This window comes from Heterocephalus glaber, unplaced genomic scaffold (assembly GCF_053883595.1).
Source record: "Heterocephalus glaber isolate CG9 unplaced genomic scaffold, H.glaber_assembly_v1.0 deba00001720, whole genome shotgun sequence".
In the NCBI taxonomy this organism is placed as follows: domain Eukaryota; kingdom Metazoa; phylum Chordata; class Mammalia; order Rodentia; family Bathyergidae; genus Heterocephalus; species Heterocephalus glaber.
Genome location: NW_028258433.1, coordinates 7,905,569 through 7,933,392, shown reverse-complemented (window position 1 = coordinate 7,933,392; position 27,824 = coordinate 7,905,569). Strand labels below are relative to the sequence as shown.

The 27,824-nt window shown below is 35.0% G+C and overlaps 1 protein-coding gene and 1 pseudogene across 8 annotated transcripts in view; both read right to left on the bottom strand.

Annotated features, from left to right (window-relative positions):
* The window catches only part of Nbea (neurobeachin), a 702,149-nt gene that overhangs the window by 164,657 nt on the left and 509,668 nt on the right, over positions 1-27,824 (bottom strand). The window lies entirely within an intron of this gene.
* On the bottom strand, positions 1,669-2,388 carry LOC106010217 (dnaJ homolog subfamily B member 6 pseudogene; annotated as a pseudogene).

Genomic DNA, 27,824 nt, shown 5'->3' with positions numbered 1-27,824 from the left:
GATAAAGAAAATGTGAAATTTATATACAATGGAGTTCTACTTTGCTATAAAGAAGGATAAAAGTGAGTCCTTTCAGGGAAATAGATGCACCTTGAGACCATAATGTTAAGTGAAATAAATCAGACATATACCATTTCATAGTTTCTCTTATATGAGAAACCCAAAGTATAGAGAGCAAAATGAAAAACAGATAATAGGAAACAGGGAGATAGATAATTTGCAACTGAGAAAGGGACAAGAGATGGAGCAAGGGGGAGAGAGAGAAGGGAAAGGGGGGTAAAAAATTAAGATGTATTATTTATATGTACCAACTTCCCATAATGTACTGCAAAAAATAGTGACAACAATAAAAATGAAAAATTGAGAACTGAGAATTGAGTAGGAAGCTTAAACTTAACATAATGAAATTACAGTAAGGCATCCCTAAAATAATGTGGAATTTCTTGGGAAAGAGGAATACAATGGGTTGGTACAATTTATAAAATTTTTTTCTGTAAAAATGATCACAAGCAAATATTGTAGAATTTTATGATATGTCAGAATTGGGTATTTGAATAGATGATATTAGTCATATTATCCTTCAGTTTTTTTCTACTCATTTAACTATTTCATAATAAGACAATTTAAAATACTATACATTTAAAGAAAAATTTTTAAAATGCTAAATATTTATTTATTTTAAACAAAACAAATACCTTTATTTTTCTGACTGCTTAATCATTTTATGACTTTTACCATGCATATTGTTCTTATGTGATCTTACATCAAATATATTCAAGAATAAAACAAAACTTTTAAGAATGAAAATTTGTACAACTGTTTCTTCCCTCCTCCACAGAAATATTACCATTCTAAAATGTTCAAAACAATTGCTAAATCATCATTTACAAATAAGCAAGTCTTCGTATACTTCTACATGTAACTTACATTCAGCACTTGCCTTAATGACAAAATGATGCACTGATGAAGGGACACTAGAAGCCCAGTTACAAAATACAGACACAAGAAGACTGCAGATCCCACTCCAGAAAGAATGTGCCAAACATATTCACATTTACTTTCTTCTTTTTTTTTTAAAGCAAATGACAAAGACCTAGTTTACCAGCTTTTATAAACCTAAGCTTAACATTACACATTTAAACAATTGCCAAAATTTTACTAAGTTGCCAGCATCGATGCACACTAGAAAACATCTTTAAATTTGTATTGAATCAGAAATGTATTAACATTAATATCTTTCATTACTAAATACTGAAAAATATGGAAATTATTTCTGTGGAGGACTTGTCCTGGCAATGTTAGCTTCACAGCAGGCAGACACTACTTGGCTCACATTTCAAACACAATGGAAAGCAGATCCACGCTAGTGTTAGAGAACAGTCTTGTCTTAACCCAACAGTCAAGGCTTACCTTGGATCATGTTTAATAGAAAAGCAAAGTGCATACAGAGATGAGAACAATTTTTAAAACAAAAATGGTCCTACTGTGTGGTCCCAATAATAAACTCAAAAGTCTATGATAAAGAGGAGCTCTAATTTATAAATACTTTAGATTAGGTACAGTTATACTAAAAATTGAGTTCATCTGAAATCTTCAAAAAACTGTTCCCGTTAATCCTCAAATGGTGCTTGTTATAGTTTAGCATTTCTGTTAAATGCAGATATTGAATTACTTGATACCCAAGTGTAGCATCTGCTCCTTAAGATTTGTGGTTAAAGACTTTAATTGTCCATCTTTAACTTCTACTCTTTCTTGATCATTCTCGACAATTCTTCAAGGTGATTCTTCTACCATTAACGATTTTAGAAGTTGATATAGATTTGAAGTTACCCATCCCATTGCCGCCAAATGACATGGATGAAAATGAAGTGAGGCCTCCATCACCTAGGGACCCAAATGAAATAAATCCTGTATCAAATGAAAAAAATTCACATCCAAAAGATGGAAATCCACTGAAGGCAGAGAAAAGGAGCCCACACCATGGTTTCTGCTTCCTCGGGGACCCCCTCGGTTCCCAAAAAAGTTTTCAAATGGATTTTCAAAGAAGTTGAATGAAAACGGGTCCCTTCCACCAAAAAATTCCCCGAAGACATCATCTGGGTTCCAGAATGTGAAACTAAACTCCAATGGACTGTCACAGTGACTTCTACCTCCTCCACCACCATTTAATCTTTCTTTGCCATAGCTGTCCCAGATGTCCTGTTTTTTAACATCTGGTTACACCTCATACGCCTCAGCTACTTGTTTGAATTTTCACTCTGCTTCTTCTTTATTCTCAGGGCTTTTATTTGAATGCCATTTTAGAGCCAGTTTCTGGTATGCCTTCTTAATGTCCTTGGGGGAGGCATGTTTCTGCATGCCTAAAACGTCATAGTAATCCACCACGTTTTAACAGTTTCCTGGAACAAGTTCAAGGATGCGGATGACTGGTGGTGCAAAGGAGGGAGGTGTGCAGCTGGTTCTCTTGCAGCTCCAGAATGGTGAACTGGTGGTGGCGGCAGCGAAATTTTTATTTAATATTTCAAAAAGTTTTCAAAAATTTAATTGTATTAATATATGAAATATATCACTGTATGTCACTTCATGATAGGTTGGACAGGAACTTTCATCCCTATTAAAATTTAGTGATATTTATTTACTTCATCAAGGTCACAAACAATCTTAATACTGACACTAGAGATGTGTGTGTAGTGTTCTAAATATTTGTGTTCTCTCAGAATATATATGTTAAAACCCAAACCCAATGAGACTCTATTAAGAGGTAGAGCCTTTGAAGATTGATTAAATCAGGAGGGTTCTACCCTCATGAATAGGAGTGCCCACATTCAAGAGGTTGAGTGAGCCCCTTACCCTCTGGCTCTGTGAAGACGCAGCATGGAGGCATCATTTAGGAGAGAGCAGCCATCACTAGGCACTAAGTCTCCTGGTGCCTTGGTCTTAGACTTTCCAGAACTGTAAGGAATAAGTTTTTGTCATTTCTAGCTTACCCAGTCTAAATATTTGTTATTGTATCCAAAGGAACTTAGATGCCAAGCATCCTGTCTTAAGAGTTACTTTATGAAGTATATTTTTAATAAATATGGGCAATTTTTCTCAAATTTCTTTTATAAATTTAGTAGTATGTGCCACTGATCTGCACATTTAATGCCTATCTTGGTAGATGTACAAGGCACTAAAGCAAAGTAAGTAAATATATTAACTAATTATATTTAATAGGCTTTGATGGGAACAAGATAATTCATTTCTGATAAGCATTAACTTGTTAATATATTTTCATATTAGAGCATTTATAAAAGAACAATTAATAAATTTTCCAATTCAGTGTACTTCTAAGACATTAGTTTGATTCTCAAAAAGAAAAAAAATCAGAAAAAATAAAACAAAAAACCAGTCCACTCAAGGATCAGAGTACACTGTGCCCAGCCTTTATGATGCTGTCTAGATAAAAGCCTCCTGCATCACTCCCTGGGGTATTCTGTTCTCAAATACCTTGCATGTTGATTCAGAATATCTAATAAGTGCCTGGAGTTCTGAATTTTTCACATTGCACAAATCAATCCTTACTTAGAAGAGAGCTATTTTTATAAATTTTCTAGATCAGTAAATTTTACTATAAAATTCATTTCTATATACACTAATTAATGTTATTTTTAATAACATAAAATCCAGGTGATGTTACCGCATTTGTCTTTTCCTTGGAAAATACCTAGTTTCATTGGCTTTGCTTGCTGAATATGATATAAAATCATATTCACTATACCAAGCTGACATGAAAAAACTAAAAGTAATATCAAACAAAGTTCAATGTTGAAGAATTTGACATAAAGCTTATTCTAACTGGAAGACATAATATATGGAATTAATTTTTTGAGATGGTGTAATTAAGTGGAGTTTATACAAAATACTATTAAGTCCTTGGGGCAGTGGGAGCAAGTGAATAAGGAGATGGGGAAGGGAGTGGAGAGCTGGGGTCTCTGTCAGAACTTCTTTGCTCACTCAGGCCGTATTATTCACTGCATATTCCTTTGGAATATGGTCCAATGAAAGGAAGGATCTTCTCTTTAAAATCCACAGCACAGCTCTTCCTTATGAATTCTGAGTTGGCTGGGTAACATGTGGTGTGAAGCTCTGTTTTCCTGTTTCCAGTGCCCCAGAGAAAGACCTTATCACCAAAGACATCCTACAAATAAGACTCATTTGCGGTCATGTCATTCTCTTAAGAAAGAAGACAGTACATAACATTTAGGAAATGATGAATATTAAAACATTACCATTGAATGTGATGAAAATAGAATGTCAACGTATATTCTTAGTTTTAAATGCTTTCAATCATTTAAAAAAAGAAAAATGTATGAATTTAACATTTAAAGTTTTAATAAAAACACATCAAAGGAAAAGAAAATCTAACTGAAATAAAAATAAAATCATTAGAAAATTCAAAAGGAAAAATTAAAAAGTCTAAAAATTGGTTCTTTGAAAAGACAGTAAGACAAATCTCTAGTAAATGCCTTTTTAAATGAGAGAAAAGAAAATACAGACCTAAAAAGTAAACCTATAACAAGTGGTATATACAAGGAATTATTAAAATTATTTTTGAGTACACTGAAAATTTTATGTCACTACATTTAACAATTTTTTTCCCTCTTTTATAATGTCAAACAATCCCTGGGAGAGGGAAGCTGCTGCTATACATGATTACTCACTGGGCAGTCTCTTCTCCCTAAATGATTCCTTTCCTAATTTTCACACTAAGCTGCTGCCTGTCATTTCTGAGGGTCCAGCCAGAGTGTTCCCCAGTGCAGACCCACAATTCAATGCCAACTAGACCTCACCAGTTGAAGATCTCACAAGAAACAATGCACTGAATAAAAAAAGAAAGGTACATTTTCCATAAAATCTTTTATAGAAAAAATAAACCTATATGCAAGGTAGTTCTGAAATCAGATAGAAATAGGAACGCAAATTAACTCTGTACTTCGAGGTATCCCAAATCTTATACTCTTTATATATGAAAATAATATGCAGCTCATAAAACATTGTGGTGACTAAATAAAACAGAAAGATGTCTAGCAATGTGCAAAAAAAAAGGTGGTTATAATAATAATAATGGTAAGATATTTCAGTGAATTTCACCATTGTTCATTCATAAGGTACCATGATTGAAGCTGAAAATTTAGAATTCATTTTTAAATATTCTTGTCATTTTATTTTCTATATCTAATTGGTGGCTAAATTTTGTTGACTGTGGCTCCAAAGTATTTCTTATATCAGTCTTTTTTTCTTTATTGTCTTGAAAAAGCTCCTAGTTGGCCTACGGCAGGACTCTGAGTGGTTTTCTAATGTCTAACCAGCTGTGGCCATGTGCCTGGCTCCACTATCCTGATTGCCATGCCAGTACCCAGCCGCTGTGTTGCTGTTGGGTGTCTGTGTCATCTCTTTCTCTCTGACTCCAGGGTCTTCTTATACCACTGCTTTACCTGCCCACTGCCTCTCTGTGCTTTTGCTCTTTCTATCTGTATAAAACATCCTGTTTCTCTATGTGATGGGGTCCTGACTGGTTCCTCTGAGAATCCTCCCATCATCCTCCAAACTGTGTTGTTCACTAAGAATAGTACACTAGGGAGAGGAGCAGCAAAACAGATAAAGGAGTAGACTTTGGGGAGTGTTATGTCCCATCTATAACTGTTTTCTCACAGAAATTTCCCCATACCCTCAGGAGTATGTTCTACTTTTCTTGGCCACAGGTTGATAGACCAGTGGTGGACATTTGTGACAGATTCCCTCTCTCAGGAACTAGAAATTGGAACTTTAGTTGGTAATGAGGCAGCAATGAATCCAAACTACTTGTGTGTGTGTGTGTGTGTGTGTGTGTGTGTGTGTGTGGTTTGTTTTTGAGACAGGGTCAGAGCCTTGAACTCACTACGTAGCCCAGCTTGTTCTCAAATGCAGATCAATCCTCATGCTTTAGTCTCACAAATTTTGGAATTACAGACATGTGCCACCATACCTGGGTACTTTTGGGTTTTGAGTGGGGAAATTCAAGGAAACCTAATCTCTGAAGAGAAATAACAATGAAGCAGAAGCAAGAGACCATGTGACCATGAAAGACAGGAACCTAGACAAATGTCTTTTCAATTCTTAGTTCCAGTATCTCCTCAGGTTCTGATTACCTTGCCAATGGATTCAATGAACTACTTCTAATTGCCTAAAATAAAATAAACAGTATCTTAAGCTAGCTTAGGTTTGATTTCTTGCAACCAAATGATTTCTGAAAGTTCAGACTTGAGATAATAATGGAGGCAGGATTAAGTATTGTTAATTTTGATGCTTAAATCTTATCATATTCTGTCTTTTCCTATAGGGGTCTTGAGAAAGAAAATGCACAACAAGGAAGACTAACCATACACAAAACTAAAACCTTAAAAAAACAATTAATATTTGATATTTTTTTTCTCTCATTGCAAGGTTATTCTGGCAATGGTTGGATTGAAAGCGTGGAAGCCAAAACAAGGATCCCATTTAAAAAGCATAAAATGAGATCTAGGGCATGCATACTTGGATAGCCCTGTGGGGACAAATGTGGCTGGGCTTCCAAGGGGACATATTCAATCTGCTGATTCTACAGAGCAAAATGGAAAAAACCAGGTTGGCCAGTTACCTTGGGGGACCAGGTTCTGTCCAGGTGTGCTGGCCTGATGGGAACACTGACAAGATGACCCTGGCCTATCCAGAATGAACTTTTATGGCCCAATGCAAACTTCAAACTCTGCAGAATGAGATTAGCAATTTCTTGCCCTGAGGGAGGAAAACAAAAGCTTGGTCTATGGACAAAGCAGAGATGAAAAGAAATGAAAGGATCTCTCCTCAAGAGGAGTCACTTCATCAGGAAAATTTCTGTCAGAAAAGAAAAATTGGGGATTTATAGTATGTTATGAATAAATCATGATTCTCAAGAAAGAGCTTTCAGTTTTAAGAAATAAAAAGCATGATAAAAAATATGGTGAATATATATATTTTAAATACATTACAATAAAAGTCACATTGCCATTAAAATCACTCAAAATGCTCTTGTTTTGAACACACTCATTGTTCTTATCACTTTCAGAAGCAGTTCTGGAAGTTCTCTTTTGTGTCTTCAACTGTGCTGTTATGGCTGCCTTTGTGTCCTAAATCATTTTCAAAACATTTACCTCTCATGTTCATTTTGACTTTGGAGAAGAGCCAAAAGTCACATGCTACCAGATCTGGTGAATACTGTGGATTAGGACATACCATAATGTTTTATTTGCTTGCCTTTCAGCTGGATGGCACCGGGGAGTAGCATTCACTGTATTTTTGATCAAACTTCAAAAAGACACTCACGAAAGACTTCTGGAATTGCTTCAGAAAGTGGCAAGAATGATGGGACAAGTGTTTGAAGCAAGGAGGTGTTTTTTGAGAGGAATTAACGACAATGTATCTTTTACTGTAGTACTTTTTAAAAATTTTAAACATTCATCTTATATCTTAATTGTATCTCACATAAACACTTAGAAACTTCCTATAGACTTTACGCTAATACAAGAGCTAGAAGACACATATGCCTATCCCTTCAGTCCCTTCTCCTGTAAGAACTTTTGCCTACAGTGCCACCGAAGCTAAAGAGAGGAAATGTTCAACCTCACTGCTCCAGAGATAGTTAAGTTTGCCTTATTCCTCATCAGAGCCTTATATGTTTTCCTTATTGAAGTATTATTATACATGGTAATCACATTGATACTACGACAGTAGGCACTTTAGGTTTGATTTCCAACTAAGAAATCTGTATTATGCTTTTTATTTAATTTTTCATGCTGTACAGTATACTCACTCATGTGCTATGGTACAAATGTGGTTTTCCCCACCAAAACTCATTTCAAGGCTTAATCCCCCAATGTAATGGTACTGAGGTGGTGGAACCTTTAAAAAGTGTGGCCTATTTACAAAGACTTTGTTTACATTTTTTCATGTTCTCATATTAATTCCATTCCCTTCTTTGTAAATAGGGAGGGATGGAGGGGTTGAAGGGAGGGCAGGAGAATGGGGAAAAATAAGAACCAAAAGAGATTATATAAAGGTGCAAATTTCCAATGTTGAATGTCATTATATTGTATACCTAAAATATATCAATAAAATAATATTTTACAAAAAGTGTGGCCTAGTGATTGGGTTATGACCACCCTCATCAAGTGACTAATACTGATGTCTCTCTAAGTGTTAGGTCACATAGGACTGGGTTAGTTCCTAGAAGAATGGGTTCTTAAAAAAAGAGCAAATCTAAATCCCTTTTGAAGTCTTTCTTGCTTCCTCACTGGCACATGTGCTTCTTCTGCACACAGTCATTTCCCAGGTGTGTTGTGACATAGCCAAGTGGGCCCTTGACAGATACCAGGGTCATGCTGTTTGGACTTTGTAGCCATTAGAATCACTAGCCAAATAAACTTCTTCACTTTATACATTACCCAGTGTTAGGTAGTCTAGTATAATCACACAAAATGGACTAAGATACTGATGTTCTATATTACACTAAATGCTATTTAAAAGGTTGAAATTATTTTTTTTAAAATAGATGAAACTAATATTTCATTAATGGACACTTAGAAAATCTGAAAATATATGATATAATCTTTTTAATCAAGAACTTTATGAATATTTGAGTGCATCAATCCTGATAGATTGTACATAAGGTCAATGAAAAAGATTTGAATTTTCCCACATTTAAAAGTCTAACACTGAAACATAAAATTAGAGTGATCAAGTAAGTAAAAATAATTGAATAGAACTAAAATGTTAACATTTGAAACAAAGAATATCATTTTGTATATTACTTAGTAGGCAAGAATTTTGAAATCTGTGTAATAGGAGACTAGGAGAAAAATTCTAACTTTTCCCCTAAAACAAAGACTGGATTTAAAAATAGTTCAAAGAAGGTCAGACATGGAGAGTCTATGGCAGAAGGGCAGCAAGTTCTAGTCCAGCCTGGGCAACTTAGCAGGTCTCTGTCTCAAACTTTAAAAAAATAAAAATAAAAAGGAATGTGGATGTAGCCCAGGGCAAAGGCCCTAGTTTCAATCCTCAGTATATGTACTGCACAAACAAAACAAAACAAACAAACAAAAAGGAAAAAAGTTCTGACAGAAAAATTTAGATTTAAAAAAAGTAAGGAAAGAAAGGAAGAAAGAAAAATAAACCTAGGTATAACAAGCTTACAAGCAGTTTGAAAATTTGGTTTAAAAATCTAGGGCCAGGGATTTAGCTCGGTAGTTCCGCCACCTGCCTCGCAAGCACAAGATCCCATCCCCATAACAAACAGACAAAAAAGCCTAAGTAGAATATATTTATTAATCCATTCACAATGGGCTCACTTCTTCCCTTCACAATGGAGTACAAAATTAGCAAAATGCAGAGGAGGGATAGGAGCTAATTCTGCTTTATTTGCCAACTTCTGTGCTTGATTTGGACTTATGCTTACGTAGGAATTACCCTCTTACTGTCATTTGAACTGCAGCCTGTGTAGTAGAAAGTGTCAGCCTCTATGATGTTTCCACAAGAGCCCCACCCAAATGCTTGGTAGGATACATAGTACATTCTCTCTGACTCCAATTATGTGGATAATTGGAATCATGTGACTAATGCTAGCAAGCAGGGCAACCACGTGTGCCCACCCTGACTGAGCATTTGTGCACCAAGTAGTAAGTTGTTTCTATGCTTGCTTTCTTTAAATTTAATAAGTTCTATCCATTCTACCCATCATCCAGTCTAGTTATGACTAATGTTTCCTGACTTCTCTAAGTTGAAGCAAATAGATAAATACATGACTCAAAGTTAAGAACTCATATAACCTATTCTTTTCTAGAACAAAGACATATAGTGTCAGCTGTATGACACAGCGGAAAAGCATGGTCTTTGGCATTAAATAAACTACAGTTTCATTCATCTCTGTCAGTCCACTACTTTTGTGATTTGGAGCAAGTTATTTTTGACTCTCAGAGTCTGTTTCCATGTTTGCAAAATGTGTAATCAATATCTATATTTTAGGATTGGTTTAAGGATTAAATATAATGAAGATTTTAATATATCCAAATATATAGTAAGGTGTTCCATGTTCTCTTTTCCATTATCCCCCTATATCATAAATGTAACTGTAAAGGAATGTTGGGATGTTTAATAAGTTGAGTAAAATGTCACACAAAAAGACACATCTTCTCAATGCAATAGTAAACATGAAGGTAGGGACTTGGTTACCTCTGTATAACCAGGATTAACAAAGTGTCCATTTCACAAAACGCACAAGAAAACTGCATGCTCAACAAATAATAGCTATTCACCAAGAAACTGTTATGTATAAATGCAAATTCAGAAAGAAAAATACTCCAAAATATCCAATAATGGAAAGATTAATATTAAATTTTAATGTAGGAAAATGAGTTACTTCATATAGAAGGAAAAAATATATTTTAAAGATACTTTACTGAGACTATTAGAGAATCTGATTTAATTCAATTCAACAAATATTTATTTAAATGCCTAGAGTGTTCCAAACACCACTTGTGTAAGATACAATGGTTCCTGACCTCAAGATGTTTATTGCCTAAGGAAGAAGACAAATACAGAACTAATAAAGACAGGCTATAATAAAACACATAGAAGAAGGTACAGTTTAAAGTTCAGAGATTCAAAGTAAAGAGAAATACATATATTTGATTGCTTTACTAGAGAGGATATCTGACCAGACCAGAATGGCTGGTCTGTAAACAACGTAGAATAAATGGAGAATGGACTCCAACATCTTAAAAAGACAGGAGAGATTTTTAATGTCAGGCTGGAGAATTCTGAAATAACTCTCGTTGGCAACAAGGCCTGGGTAATTAGAATGTTAACTTTTAAAACTGTGGAGTTAGGAGGAAATTTAAGAAGAAAAGGAAGGTGATGAGTCTGGTTTGAGGCAAGCAAAGCATACTGAGAGAATTCTTCAGCAGGACAGAAGGGAGATTTTTGGCACTCTGGGTATACAGGAAAAGTTTAAGAGGGACTAGATGTGTATGGTAGAGAACTGAGCTGATGGAAGGACATGCCTTTGGAGAAAGGAAAATGTATATTGAGGCTAAGGAAGGAAGAGAAGCCAGAGAAGGAGACCAGAAGGACTTAAGTGGAGAAATACGTTTAGGAGTTTGGAAGCTTAGTGTCAAATGCTATGCAGAAATTAAGGAAGATGGAAAAAGCCACTGCATTTAAACATTTTTGATATATAATACATTGAATAGATATAAAACAGTGTAATTTTGGCTAGATACATAAGAAAAACTGTATACAAGAGTACAGGACTATATAGTGTTTGAAAGAACATGAGCTTTGGAGCCAGGAAACCTTAGGTTTGAATAACTGAGACTTCCTAGTTGTGAGGCCTGGAAAAAAGATTTGATGTCTTTGAATTTTAGATACTCTTGTGAAGTAGTAATTTTGACAACTAACTCATTTAGCTGTAGTGAATATTAAATTAGATACTGTAGACATAGAGCCTAGTACAGCATCTGGTACCTATTACGTATCTGTAAATGCTAGTTTCTTGAGCCATACGCTACAGAAAACACAGGATGCTCCTTTAGCAAGGAAAACATTTAAGATAAAGAAGACACACATAAAAAGTAGTGAAATATAAAATATACTAGAGTGTGGCATTAATAATAAATTAAAAAGTCAAATAGCAAATGGAAAGTACTTTAGGTATATGAAGATGGTTCTATTCTTAGAAACATCACTTTCTATGGAATTACTGGGGTAAACTCATTTAATTTTCTTCACAGTTTTTAGTTTTCTCATTTACGGATTGGAAATAGGAATACTAGTTCTGCTCACTAAAAAAAGACTGCTACAGATTCAATCAGATAAAGTATACAGGAAATAAGGTGGCAAATTATTACATAATTTACATATTAAATTACTACTTCACCCCTTAAAGCTATTGCCTGTAACTTCTTCCTTTCTCCTCTAAACCTACTCAGATTAGACTTTGCTTCCACCACTTCTCTGATAATGCTTCAAGGTTACCAAGGATCTCCATTTTGATAATCTGGACACCAGTCAGTTCTATTTATATAATTTATCACAGTGTCATCCTAAGCCACCATACTTGTGATCTATTTCTCTCTTTTCTCCTTTTAGTCTCCTTAGCTGAACCATGATCTTCTCTCAAGCCATCTGAAATGGGAGTACCCCAAAATTCAGTACTTGAATGTTTTTACACCTATTTCCTTGGTAATCTCATTGAGTCTCATAGCTTTAAGTTTCATTCATATATTGAAAACTCCAAAATTTATATTGCTAAATTGAATCTCTTTATTAAGCTCGGTTCTCAGTTCTTATATTCACATGCATGCTTAACATTTTTGCTTAGGTAAATCAAACTTACTTTGTCCAGTTCTGAAATCCTAATTTTCTTTTCTCTCTCAATCCAATTGCTGTACCCTCAGTCTTTTTTTTTTTTTAAATCAAAGTTCTTGCAACTCCATCAATCCAATTTTTCAAGCCAAAACCTAGGAGTTATCCTTCACTCCTCTCTTCTTTTCATACCCCACATATACAGTCTTTTAGCAAATCACATTGTATTTACTTCAAAATATATCCAGAATTTTACTACTTCTTGCCATCTCCACAGCTAGCATGTGAGCCAGTGCCTTCTTGATAGTCTTTCATTTTAAATGCACCTCTTACAGTGTAATAATGTTCAGAAATGGCCTATTGAAGATGCTGCACTAGAATTGCTACATCATTTTACATCATTGCAATTCATCCTAGGATGCCAATGATCATTTAGTAGTTACAGTTTATTACAGTGTTAAGAAGAGTCAGGGGTTGGGGATTTAGCTCAGTGGCACTGTGCCTGCCTCGCAAGCACAAGGTCCTGAGTTTGATCCCTGGTACCAAAAATAAAAACAACAACAACAAAGACAAGAGTCTACTAAAACTCTAATATCTTTTTTATATCAATTATTTCTAGATATATTCTCATCTAAAATAATTAAATGACTTGTTAATAATTAACTCACTTGTTGAGTACCTAAATACACAACTTTGTTTTAAGGATGGGTATTGTCATCCATTTGATAGATGTGGAAATAAAGGTACCACAGAATGGCAGTGAGCCTACCACATATATGGTGTTCCCAGAAGATTATATTCCCTCATTATATCATGGGCATCTTAGTTTATGTAAATACATTCCATCACGGTCACACAAGGACAAAATTGCCTAAAAATGAATTTCTAACAATGTGTCCCCATTTTTAATGAACACATGGCTCTGTTTTGTTTAAGATCATAGAGCTAGGAACTAGAGTAGTGGTGGCGAACCTGCAGTGCACATGCTGCAGCAGCCTATCTGATATCACTGAGAGCTGTAAAAGGTTTGCCATCAATGAACTAAAGGAACAGACATTAGAAATTGGACTTGTCTAACTTCAAAGCCTGTCTTTGCACTACTTCAACAGAAGGTTTAGAGATGGGAGAGAATATACCATATTCAAGAACTTGATTCTGTTTTTTCCTTTTCTCATATTTATTCCTTTCCCTTCCTTCCTTTTCCCTAGCCCTCCCCCTTCCCCTTCCCCTTTGCACCTTTTCTTCCTATTTCACATTATCTGTTATACATTTTGATCCTTATTTACACTTTCAGTTTCTCACACCAGAGAAACTATTCAGTATTTACACATGTGTATCCTGTATATTTCACTTTAGAGTATGGCCTCAATATGTATCCATTTAGCTATAACTATGAGAAAAAGAAAAAACAGGAACAAAGTCTTTTCAAATAGGGAGGGGTGGAGGGGTGGAAGGGAGGGAAGGAGAATGGGGAAAAAATAAGAACCAAGATATATTATGTAAAGTTACAAATTCCCAATAATGAATGTCATCATATTGTATACCTAAAATATACCAATAAACTTAATGAATAAAAAAATAATTTGAAGGAAATTCAGCATATTAGAAGGGTGTAAGTAGTAGGATGCTGACAAGAATCAGGTTGGTAAAGATAGCACCCATTTTTTAAGGGAGATTATAAATGATACTGAGGAGTTTACATTTTGCCATGAGGTACTGGGAAGAGGAAGCTGTTGTTTTAGGTAGATTCACTTCTCTGGATAATGATTACTCTGATAATGATGACTTTAGAGGAAAAATGAATTGGAAGATAATAGTGCTGAATTTTTGGTGGCCTAAACTAGAGTAATAGCAGTGAAAAAAAAATAAAGGAGAATGAGAATGGGTGGATGTGGGAGATTTCAGGAGTAGAGTGAATAGAGTTGGAGAACCAATTGAATGTGGGAGGTACAGTAGAGGATAACTCTCAGGTTCCTGTTTGAAAAGTTATTGACATTCACTGAGAGTGAACATTAGAGAGAAATGAGTGGGTCTAGAAAGTGCTTTACTTTTAGAAAAGTGAAAGTTGCTTGGTAGACATCTGAGTGATAATGCTGAGATGACATTAAATATGTGAGTCTGGGCTCAAGGGAGTGGATGCCTCAGCTACAGGTAAATCTATGAGGCATAAGAGTATGGGTGACAACTAAAGTCACAAAACTGAATAAGCTGAGAGGAGAATTGTTTTGAGAACTCCCAACTTAATTGGGGTTCCAATATCAGAGCACCTAGCAACCCTGACGAAACAGGAAATTAGTGAAGGGGACATGGTGAGTCAGGAGGGCAGTCCTCCATCACCAAGTCATGCTAGGTAGGGATAGAGTCAAGGAGAAAAGGAGAGGGGAGAGGAAGAGAAAGGGGAGTAACTAACAGTTTATATAAGAGGATAGGGTATGAAAGCATAGAACATGCCTGAATGTCCCCTTGAAGGAAGCAGATGGAAAGTGAAGAGGCTAGGCTGCTTAACCAGTGGTCTGCCTCTAAGGTCTTATCTCCGGCCACTGGCTTGAACCCTTTGTGGATGATATTCTTTTAATGTCTACCAGCAACCTTTGTTGTGATTTTTCCATTGCAAGAGTATTATCTCCTAAAGACTGGAAGTGAAAGGAGTGTTTGCAGAGGACATTTGAGAAATAGACAGTAGGGGGGGAAATCAGGAGTGTGGTATATAGAAGCCAAGGAAACAATTTCAAGAAGAAAGAGCTGTCCCTCAGTGCCAGGGCTGACGGGTCAGTTGATTGAGAACTGAAAATATTCACTGAATTTACCAAGGAGATTATCAGTCACTGTGGAAAGGATTGTTTCACAGATTGTCTAGGGCTCAATTGCACCAAGTATTTATTTTTTAAGCCAAAGAGAGAAATTCATTTAGATTCATTAAATTTCATCTTTAAAATATAAGGCTAACTTGTACCTCATTGTGATTCTGAGTGCCAAAGGCTCTGACCTGAATATAGAGTTCCATGAGGAGTTTTCCAAATATTTGTCATTCTCAGCATTGTTTTGGAAATATTTGAAATGACTGGGTACCATAGGTGCCTGTAGAATTTCTAAATAAAAGAGATTAAGACCTGAGGGGTTTAAAGAAAGTTGAAGGAGTAATCCATGCAACTTGTCTTGAAACTTTGCGTATCCACACCCTATGTTACAGATGAATAAAAGTAGTTATATGTTCCAGAGAGGTTTTATTCACAAATTAAGAAGGTCTGAATTTAGAAGTATACATGCAACATCACACAATCATCCCTTCTCATGTCATGCTTATATCATATCCATGACTTAAAATACTTCTGTCCATTCATATTTTCACTTACTTTTCTAGCTCTGCAATTCCCACCTTTCTGGGTAAAAGTGTTCTACCTTAGGTTATGAGCATTAATGCTCAGGGACTGACATGTGCGAGCCACTGTGCTGGTATTTGAGGGGTAATTCTGATACTGAATTTTGTGCATATGCTGTCTGTTCTTTATGCTGAAAAAAATTAGATTAACTTGCAAAAGAATAAGAAGAAAGAAGCAAGATATTTACTGAATACCTATGAGTGTCAAATATTCTGCTACAGACTTCCATATATAGTTTCTCCTTTAGTCCTCAGCCACTCATTTTGCAGATGAGAAAAGTGGGACTTGGAAAGGTCCAGCAAGTTTAGTAACTTGCCTAGAAGCTACATAAGAAGTAAGAAATAAAACTAGATTTTAACCTTTGACATCTTATTAATGTCTGGGTCTCTTGCCACTATAGATTATGCCATCTCCCATATTTTCCTATTTTATTTCCATTATTAACTCATAATTAGTTTTTATATGACACAGTAACCAGATGAAAACATAAACATTTTTTAAAAACACGTTTTATATGTGTGCAGTTCAAGTTGCTATTGAAGGAAATACGATTCTTTTAAAAATAATAATCTTCTTAGATACTAGCAATCTTGAGTGAATACTCAAAAGCTTGGAAAATTATTTTTAATATTGAGTTATATTTATATATCAACCTGCAGTTGCCATGTAATCACCATACGGAAAGCACTACTGGAATTGCTATTAGACTACCTGTGCTATTCTTTTCTTAAGGTGACTGGAATTTAAAGAATTTTTAACTATACAAAGACTTTTAAAATACATAGTTATTGATGATTATTGAGATGCAACAAAATTTTCTGTAAGTATATCTCATAACACTTAAATATATTAAGTTGACTTAGACCTGCAATGATATATTAAGTACAGAGCATTTTACACACCTTAAAAGCAAGGAACACATTTGACAGAGAAAATAAAAATACATTAAACATTATGGAGTTTGTTATCCATGCACCTAGTATCTTCAAAACTTCATTAGGCACTGTTTACAATGTACGTATGTATTCTATAATATTCTGGTGCAATTAAATATCCCTATATATGCACTTCACAGTGCCAATCAAATATATCGGCATAAGTAAGATAACATTCTTTTTTTTTGTTTTGTTTTGTTTTTTGGTACCGGGGATCGAACTCAGGTCATTGTGCTTGCGTAGCAGGCAGCAAAACCACTGAGCTAAATCCTCAGCCCTTAACTCATTTTTTTCTTTCTTTTTCTTTTTTTGGTACTGGGGATCGAACTTGGGTCCTTGCGCTTGCGAGGTTGGCAGCAGAACCACTGGGCTAAATCCCCAGCTAAGATAACATTCTTGAAGGGATGAATCATTGAGTAAATCATTTGAATCATTGAATGAATCATCTGTAATTTGTTAACTACTACAATGAAATTCTCTTTGTTATCTCACATCATGCTATTTCAGATATAAGAAGTTTAATACTTAATTTGTTGCCAAATACATAGAGTAGTCATATCATTTAGTTATCTGAGAGTTCTATTTGCAAATAATTTCTCTTAGGATGGTATCAAAAATTATAATTTGAAATGGCATCATCTTTAAATACCTTTACTGAAAGTTGTACTGTTTGCTGGCTGGTTGACTGGTGATAAAGATTGAATCCAGGGCCTCCTGCATGTTAAGCACATGCTCTACTACTGAGCTAAACCCCCAGCCCTACTATAAGGAGGCCCACTATAGATCTTTGATATTTATAACTGCCCATCATTTGTTTAAATAATTTTATGACTATAAGCTCAAGAGTGGGGATTTCAAGGTAGATTCTCTGCCATTCTCTGTGTTAGAAAGGACTCAGACTTACTTTCCCAAATGACTCTTCGCCCTGCTTCTATTTAACCACAGCAGAAATGGAATGGTCTTCTACTCAGATAAGTATTTAAAAAATTTTGCTTTCCAAAATAAGCTTGTCAAACTCACCTCTGTCTTGAACTGGCAGTGAAACCATACAATTCTGCTTTTAATTTCTAGCACACATCAGTTGTACTTTAGGTACATGACAGGAAGTAAAATCTTGAACACACAGCTGCCCAATATCAATTAAAATCTTGGCTGAGTAAAATAGTATTTACAGATAATTACTGGAAAGTTAAGGAGAATATTCATCCCTAAATATTCTGTGTCCTGGATTAAATCTGTTCAGTAGAAACTGTAAATCTGGGCTATCATATTGGACTTGGTTCTCATTCTTTTTTTTAATATATATATATATAGTGTGTGTGTGTTTTTTATCTTTTTTGTCAAATGCATTTCATTTTGGCAAATTTACACATGTGCATAACATACTTTAATCATTTTACACACCCCTTTTATCCCCCCTTGCCCGACTTCCCACCCCCATTTTGTTACATGAGAGAATCCTCAAGAAATAGAGGCCTTATATTAAGGACATACATATATTTGGTCTGGAATTTTTAAAACGGAAGAAAAGAGTCAGTTCTAGAGACCAACTGCTTTCTCCATTCCTCTTTTATAAATCACTTCGTCAGCTAATCTCTGAGCGGGCCCCCCCCGCCTTAACAAATAGCCTTCCTATATTTATTCATCACTTCGGTTTCTATGTATTTTCTGCTTGCTAGTGTGCTGTTATGGCTCTCCTGGCCCCTTACTACATGGTGACGTTTCTGCTTCAGTTCCTACTGCCAATTACACTGCTCTTTCTGTGTTTCCTATTTCCAGTTCAGTACAGAGAATATCTGACTCACTCAGCTCATACTTATGAGCCAGGCTAAACCACAAACTATTGCCAAATCTCTGGATTAGCCACCATTGATTGAGCCTGGAGGACATACCTCGTGGTCCTCAAAGGGTGGCCCCTTAACGGGGACTTTGGAGGAAACTGTGTCTCTCAGAAGGAAAGAGTGAGTTCTCTTGTACTACTTCTTTCTAGAATTAAGTTGTGCTTTGAGAAATACTACAAATAAGTCTTGAAACATAAATAAGGATATTGTTGAAGACATAGTTCATTACATGATACCGTATCTTTTCAGAAAACCCTTGGAATAAATTTATTTCTAGCTTTTGGTATTAGGAATAATTAGCTAATTATTCCTGAACTGGTTTGTTTTTATCTTACTACCTTTGTGGTGAATTACTTCTTTTTCAACATTGCTAGTTAGTTGGGAGTTCATACATTTGTGGCCTGAACATGGGAAGTTGAAATGACTCTATGGTATGCTTTTTATTTTTATTATTAACCTTATGTCTGGCTTCATTTTTTATTTTTGACCTTGTCTCTTAAATGCATTTCTAATTTGACTGACATTTTATATATTCCTGTAAATCACCTGACATCTTTTCAGAAGCAAGATATAGATATAAATTGTAACACATTTCAGGAACATATTAAATTTACCAGCTAATTTTTAGTTAAATGTTAGCTAATTTTTAAAAAAGAGTTAATAATTTGAAAATATTATGTTTTGTGTATTTATATAATTTAAATATTATCCAGCTATATTTTTAAATATGTAAAAATTCCTACAAGCTTAGAAATCTCTCAAATAAAATGAGATTAGAATAGATGATATTGCACATTAATCATTTGTGACATAACTTTTTACCACATTCTTCTTATGAAGGTAGATTGTAACAAAATTAATGTACATTTTAAATTGTCCGCACCTAAACCCTTTAGCTGGAACAGTAGCCTCTACCCTTTCAACAATAACATACTCCTAAAACTTTTCCCCCCACTCTAGTTCTTGGCTGCTTCTTTAAAACCAAACAAACAAAAACAAACAAACAAAAAAAGAAACTGACATGAATTTTATATAAAAGAAGCCCTTGAGGTAGAAAGTGAAGGGAGGCTACATGAGCTTATAGCAGACAAAATGTCGCTTACATTTTGCTGCCCAGTAGTTTGATATACTCATTTGCTGATGTGAAATGACGAGGGCTTACAAAACAGGGTTTTGTTTTTTAGCTGTCTGTGGACCTAGTGGGGCCTAGCAGAACCCAGTCAGCAGGTCATTAACTCTGGAGAAAACAGCTTGCATTAATATGCTCTAATCCGGTATAATTAGTCAAATTACTGCACGCCGACCAGCTTGTCATGTGTTGTCAGACTTGGCATGCACACTGGATTGCCTGGGTCCCTCTGGAATGCCACCCTCAATCAGAGAAAATTGCTCATTTGTAGTGGTCTTGAACTCTTTATAGAAAAAAATCTACTTAAACAGTGGTCATAGAGTACCTTTTACTGATGCTTTCAAGTTAAAATATTTCTTCACCAAAATTAACTTAGTATGTAGGTGACTGAAATGGAATCTTGCAGGTTCTACAAGCACACTTTCTATAGCATATCTATGTAATAGTCCAAGAAAAATCAGCATTAGTGTTTTAAAAAAAATCTAAACTAAATCATTACCAGATGATCAGCTATGTTCCAGTACATGGGATTGTGTGTTTGTCTGTGTTTGTGTTTGTGTGGGTCTTTTTCCAGTAGGGTAATAGGTTATTAAACTCTAAAAGGGCCACATTAGCATAAATTTATAAGAGCTCTGTTCTGGTGGCAGGATAAAAACCTGTGTTACCTTTGCATTAACACTGAATTGCTTGTTGTGCTTTTGGCAATGACAGATAAGTCAGTGTAATTCCCCATTGCAACAGAAATGATGCTCCAGATTCCAAATGCATCCTGAAGATGTCACTGACAATAATCTTCAAAGAACGGCCAGTGAAAGTGGGCTGTATGTTTGTAGGATGATATACTGCAAATGACAGGAAGAATTATGTGAGTGAAGACGAATCTGTAACATATTATTAAGCAATTTTGTGAGAATAACAGGGATAAAAGGATAATGGATGAGGGTGTCATTATTACCTTCATGTAGAGGGAAAGCAAAAGCAAAGGTAGAGAGACAAGATTAATTGAGGAAGGGTGAAGCATTCATTGCTCATCAGCTCTTTTGTACTCTGCTCCTGAAATTCCAGACTTTAGGAGGAAAAAAAAAAGGGTGCTCAGAGCTGCATTTTAATGCAGCTGGCAAGGAGTAGAAAACTGACAAGGCACTTTTTAGTCACCTCCTTTTTTATAAAAAAATAATACATAATGACTGTTACCATTTGAATGTTCTGAAGTCACCCCGGAAATCTAGCAGAATATTTATTCTTTGTGTGTGGCAGGTATTACTTATGCTTCTAAACTTCAATTTATAAAATTTCAAAATGCATTTTGCTGTGCAATGCCAAAAATATTTCCTTATTTAAATTTAGAAATTCACATTTGGAGATGAAAAATTTCAAACTTCAATATATTACTAGTTTGATTATCTTAAGATCATTAAAGAAGCAATATGTTTCATAATAAGTTTTTACTCTTTTCTAAGCACATTTCCCTTTTATATAGTAACTTTTTTAGGTAATATAATTTCTCTTTCTTAAATGAAGAGCATGAGTAGGTAAAAATTTAAAGTACTAAAATCTTCATTTATATGTTTTCATTTATTATTTGTTTTTTATAACTTCTCATTTGACCAATTATTCCAAAGTATTATATCACATACAGTAAGGTATAATTATAATATAGCAACCACTATCCTTCTGGTTACAGAATAGCATCACAGGTGTTTTGCTAGAATCTGAGAAACCTTTTGGGACATGAATTCCCTTCTGATTGAAATTTATTCTGATATGGAATTAAACTTTAAAAATAAATACTTCTGTGAGCCAAGCTAGTAGAAAAGCCAGTGAACAAGTTTAAAGCTTAAATATACTGTATACCCAGTGGAGATACTGGAAGATTAATTTGGAAATAAGAAGCTTCTATTTCATCCTTGTTTACCTAGCAGGCTCAAGTATTCAGGAAAGGTAACAAAAGTTTAGGATCCAGGTGTCATTAACAATTAAGAATCATTCCAGGTTGGTATCTAATTAACAACCAGTAGTTTAATGTATACATAATGTGTATAGACAGTCATGCATAACAGTAAAGTTGTTAAGTGCTACATGTATAACCCATCTAGGAATACTGCCTGTTTGTTTGTTTGTTGCTAGGGATTGACCCCAGAGGCACTGTACCACTGAGCTATATTCTCAGCCCTCATACTATTTTTTTTTTTTTTTTTTTTTTTTTGGTACCAGGGATCAAACTCAGGACCTTGTGCTTGCGAGGCAGGCACAGTGCTACTGAGCTAAATCCCCAACCCCTGACTCTTAACACTGTAATAAACTGTAACTACTAAATGATCATTGGCATCCTAGGATGAATTGCAATGATGTAAAATGATGTAGCAATTCTAGTGCAGCATCTTCAATAGGCCATTTCTGAACATTATTACACTGTAAGAGGTGCATTTAAAATGAAAGACTATCAAGAAGGCACTGGCTCACATGCTAGCTGTGGAGATGGCAAGAAGTAGTAAAATTCTGGATATATTTTGAAGTAAATACAATGTGATTTGCTAAAAGACTGTATATGTGGGGTATGAAAAGAAGAGAGGAGTGAAGGATAACTCCTAGGTTTTGGCTTGAAAAATTGGATTGATGGAGTTGCAAGAACTTTGATTTAAAAAAAAAAAAAGACTGAGGGTACAGCAATTGGATTGAGAGAGAAAAGAAAATTAGGATTTCAGAACTGGACAAAGTAAGTTTGATTTACCTAAGCAAAAATGTTAAGCATGCATGTGAATATAAGAACTGAGAACCGAGCTTAATAAAGAGATTCAATTTAGCAATATAAATTTTGGAGTTTTCAATATATGAATGAAACTTAAAGCTATGAGACTCAATGAGATTACCAAGGAAATAGGTGTAAAAACATTCAAGTACTGAATTTTGGGGTACTCCCATTTCAGATGGCTTGAGAGAAGATCATGGTTCAGCTAAGGAGACTAAAAGGAGAAAAGAGAGAAATAGATCACAAGTATGGTGGCTTAGGATGACACTGTGATAAATTATATAAATAGAACTGACTGGTGTCCAGATTACCAAAATGGAGATCCTTGGTAACCTTGAAGCATTATCAGAGAAGTGGTGGAAGCAAAGTCTAATCTGAGTAGGTTTAGAGGAGAAAGGAAGAAGTTACAGGCAATAGCTTTAAGGGGTGAAAAGTGGAGAAGACATAGAAGAGGAAAAATTAACAAGTGATCCTTATGCCTATAATCATTCAAGACGGCTGGATGCATATTAAAAGGGATATTCAAAAAAGAGTCCTACAATGTAAAATTAGACTCAACGCATTAGTGTCTCCTCTAACTCTAAGGCAAGCTGGAGAAATGCTTTGAGGTTAAAAACACTTACATGGGGGCCGGGGATTTAGCTCAGTGTTTTTGCCACCTGCTGTGCAAGTGCAAGTTTGATCCCCGGTACAAAACAAACAAACAAACAAACACTTATCTGGGAAACAAACAAGCTAGGCTGACCTGGGCACAGTGGTACATGCTTGTAACCCCACCTACCTGGGAGACTAAAGCAGAAGGATCAAGGATTGAAAGTTCAAAGACAACCTGGGCAACTAAGCAAGATGCTGTCTATAAACAAACAAACAAGCAAATAAATGGGGTGAAGATATAACTCAGAGGTAGAAAACTCTGGGTCTGATCCACATAACTGGGTGCGGCGGTGGGGTTAGGGGGCTAGGTTGCTATACTTCAAGTAAGTTGTATGAGCTACAATAAGTAATTCTCAAATACTAACTTTAAAAATTTATGAAATAGTTTATCTAGGATATATCTTTTGAGTTTGCTGCAGGGAATGACTGAGGAAGTGGCAGGACATGTAAGTTTACAGGGTCCTAGGCAGTAGCAGTTCTTACAGATGATTTAAACTTTCTAAAGCTCCAAAGACAAAGAGGTCCTAATGACAAACAGGTTTCCATTTTTTAAGGGGGAAACTTGAAATATTAAAAGTTAAGTAGCTTTATATCCAAGTTTGGCTAACTCTGAAGCCTGGCCTGTTCTAACTAGTTTTAAGAGAATTTCAAACAATTATTGCAAAATTTATATATCCGACTTCACAAACATTCAAAAATCTAATAAGGTAGACATAAATTCAATAAAATAGCATTTTAAACAACTGCCATAAATAATAAATCAGACTTTTAAATGTCACAGATGAAACTGGAAACATGTAAGAGTATTTGATGAATTAATATGGAGCTGATGTTAAATGATGTGTCGCTTAAAGTTGAATTAAAGAGCAACTGAAAGTAAACATTATGTTTATACACAAATAAAAACATGTATAAGTAAAATAAAATATGCACTTTATACTTAGAGGTGGAAGTAGAAAGTTTTTTACCTTTAAAATTAATTAATTTAAAATCAATTAACTGATTGAATATTGAGTAAAACACAATATTTTTGTGTGCATTACTGAAGATTGAATCCAGGTCCTTGTGCATGCTAGGCAAATGCTCTAACACTAAGCTATGCACCTATCCCTTTTTAATTTATTCTGAGTTAGGAACTACCTAAGTTTCCTAGCCTGGCCTTGAACTTGCCTATATGTGGATACTGACATTGCAAAAGTGTAGTAGAGATTCTAACAATTTTTATTTCTGGGCCACTGGATTATGGGTAATCTTCATTTAACACTACTATATATTGGCTACCATTTATAATTTAACAAATAGTACATTTATATTCAGAAAAGCCAAACTATACATAAGTTTTGAAAGCAAAACAGAAAACAATTAAGAAAATTTTTGAGACAGCGTCTTGCTATATCTATAGCCTCAACTGGACTCAAACTTATGGCATTCTTCCTGCCACAGCCTCCTGAGAGGGGCATTATAGGTGTGTGCCACCATACCTGATCCAAAATATATGATTTCTTATAGGGAAAAAACATGAAGACTAATTGATAAAGGTCATTAGCATGTAATCTAAAAATATATATTAAAAAATAAAACATACCTTCAAATATATTGTCTCTAATTACAATGGAATATTACTAGCTAATAAACATTTCCATGCAAAACACCTAATTAGTTTTAGAAAAGGAGCTATCATTTACTCCAAGGGGAAGAGTTGTTATCTCAAAAGTAAATTATATCATTAGACAATTTTTATACAATGAGAAATCAAATTATAACTGTTTTATGCTTATTACACTTAAAATAAGAGGAAAAAATAAGTAAAAACTTGATTTTACATTTTCTAATTTCTATTTCCATATCCTCTAGAGAAAGGGAGGGAAGCCATAAGAATTTATGGACTCTTTCCCCAAACCTATGGGTAAGCCCAAATCCCATGCACTATAGTATAAGACATAACCAGGGGTGTGCTGATAAATCACCCAAGGAGGGGGCAAGTGTAAGGTTTATTTGTAGGATTTCTATTATATAAATCTTCTCACTATGTAGATTTCAGTCTGGCAATATGATAACCCTGAATGTGGAGCTTTCACAAGCCTAAGGAGCTGATTCCAGCATATGTTCATTAAATGCTAGAAGATACCAAGCTGCTTCCATGTGGAATGAACTTTTTGGAAGGGAAAGGGGAGGAGGAGAGGAAATGAGAGAAAACGTAACCAAGAAAAACAAAAAACAGTTTAGAAATCATTAGTTTATTTCCTGTCCTACAACTAACCTAAAATGTTCCCTTGAAATTACAATTTTTTATGTCTTTCCAGGCATCTTTTTCTATATGTTCCCTTCTTAAAATATTATCATTATGAAGTTTATGTTTGTAAATACTGAGTCAAAAATATATGTGGAAAATGTTTTCAGTTCTTTGGAAAGAAAATAAATGATAATTTTTTATAGCAAGATGTCTTCAACAGGAGAGAGCAGAGTCACTTCCTCAGGAAAACCATCCCTGAACTTGCAGGCCAGATCAATTTCCCCAGTAACAGCACCTTCACAGTTGTGCTTCACACTGATTTGTGTTCTTGTTTTATTTCTTCCTGTCTCCCTACTCCACTAAGGCTTGAGGGCAGTGTGGCATTGTTGCACTCTCCTCTTTCATGAGCTCAGTCCCTAGTACTAGCAAGTGCTCCAAAAACTATTTTTAAAACTATGGTTTTCACTATGAAAAGAAGTTTGTGGTGCATATTATATACATGTACACATAGATACATAGCTCTTCGCTTGGAAAATGTTAACGTTAAAACTCAGTGAAGGAGGGCCGGGGATTTAGCTCAGTGGTTTTGCCACCTGCCTCGCAAGCACAAGGACCCGAGTTTGATCCCCAGTACCAAACAAAACAAAACAAAACAAAAAAACTCAGTGAAGGGATATGGCATACAAAAAAATCAATAGGATTTTATCCTCCTTGCCCTCTATATTGGAAGTTGTGTAAACATGCGAGAAGTTGAGGAAATTAGACATAGAATGCAAAGACCCAGTATTAAGTGATTTGTGGACAGCAAGAGTTATTTTTGCCACATATTAATTTTTTTAGAAAGACAGATGTGTATACAAAAGCACCGAAACACATGAAAAAGTTGAAGTGGTTTATTAGCACTGGAAGCTCTGTGTTTGAAGCCACTGTGGTCCAAATATAAACAAAGATGTAACTGAGTGCATATAATCGAGCCTGATTGCTATTTACAAGGCAACATCTTTACTGCCTCTTAATTCTTGGCAAATCTGAGACTAAAAACACAGCTTTGAATAATATCCATAAGTTATTTATATTTTTAGAAGTAATGAACAACCCAAAATAATATTCTTGAGGATTAACAGTTCTATCAGTGAGATAGAACTAAGATAGTAATTTTTAAATTAGACAACTGGACAAGAAAGCAACAAAATTGACTCACATTAGAGACTCTACTAAACATTTAGCTGATATTTTCCACCCACTGCTTCAATGGAAAAGGGTAAGCAGTAAAAATGTGATTCTGAGAGTTTTAAACCATATTGTACAGAAGTCACATCAAATTAATACTGAGGACCATTTAGAGCTTGTATTGTGAAAAGCTTTTGAAAGGGGATTAAACTATGAAAACTCTCATGATACTAAAGTACCTATTAATGGGTTGAGGAGGTAAGAAAGGAACAATGAAAGTGTTATTTTTAGATAAATCTTTACTTTGTATATAGCAGCACAAAGCTTGCTCTCAGGGCATACCGACAGTTTTCCAGCAATATCCCACGCATACAAGTGCTGATTAGCAGAATTCTGTTGTCTTTCCTTTTTGGAAATAGGTCATTTTCTTAAAACAGTGCAATATGAGAACTAAAATATTAACAGATACAAATACAACTTGATGGTATGGACAAAATTAACAAAAGAAGATCTTAAATTATGCAATTCTTACAAAAGGCTATCATGAGCTCCATTTTCTTGAACTGCAAGTAAGTGATCTATTTAAGGCCTCTACAAAACTATCCTCCTAAAAATTAGTCTCTGCTTCCTATGATATTTTACAGAATGAACAATTATGATTTCAAAAAAAAAAAGCAGGAAAGAGCAGGAGAAGTTAGTACAGGAGCCTACATAGTTGTCATCTCATCAAATATAATGAATGCTCAAGAGGTTTCTATTTCATGTCTTCCCCGTGGTTTGTCCAATCACAATAGACTACCAGAAGAGAAAAGAGTAGGTAAAAAACATACTTTTCTTCATCAGCCCAGCTAGTACCTGTAACCTCCCAACAACTATACACCAGCGATATGACAAGATAACAGCCCCCAAAGACAACTGGAAATGTTGTTGCTAGCCTGCTGAGCCTCCTTCAGCAAAGGGGCATAGCACATGGTGGATGACAGCTTTGTGTCTGTTCCATCTTGCAGGCTTTTTCCCCTCTTTCCTGACATACAGTTGCACACTCACATAGCAGGCTTATGGCTAATGATGCAAACACAAAGTGTAAAGTCTCCTTAATTTGACCCTTGTTAAACTCCTAATTGGATTGGAGCAGGCTCCAAGTGGAAAGCAACCCTGGATTATTCAGGAAAGCTCTTACAAAATGAAGCCCAAATTACAAAAGGCAGCTCAGGCTGCAGGACATCACAAAGAATAGGCAATGAATTGCAGCTGTCACTTAAGTTAAAAATCTAATCAATTGCCTTTTTTAAACAGGTAACTTTTAGAACAGTTTCTTCATTGTGATACTCTTCAGA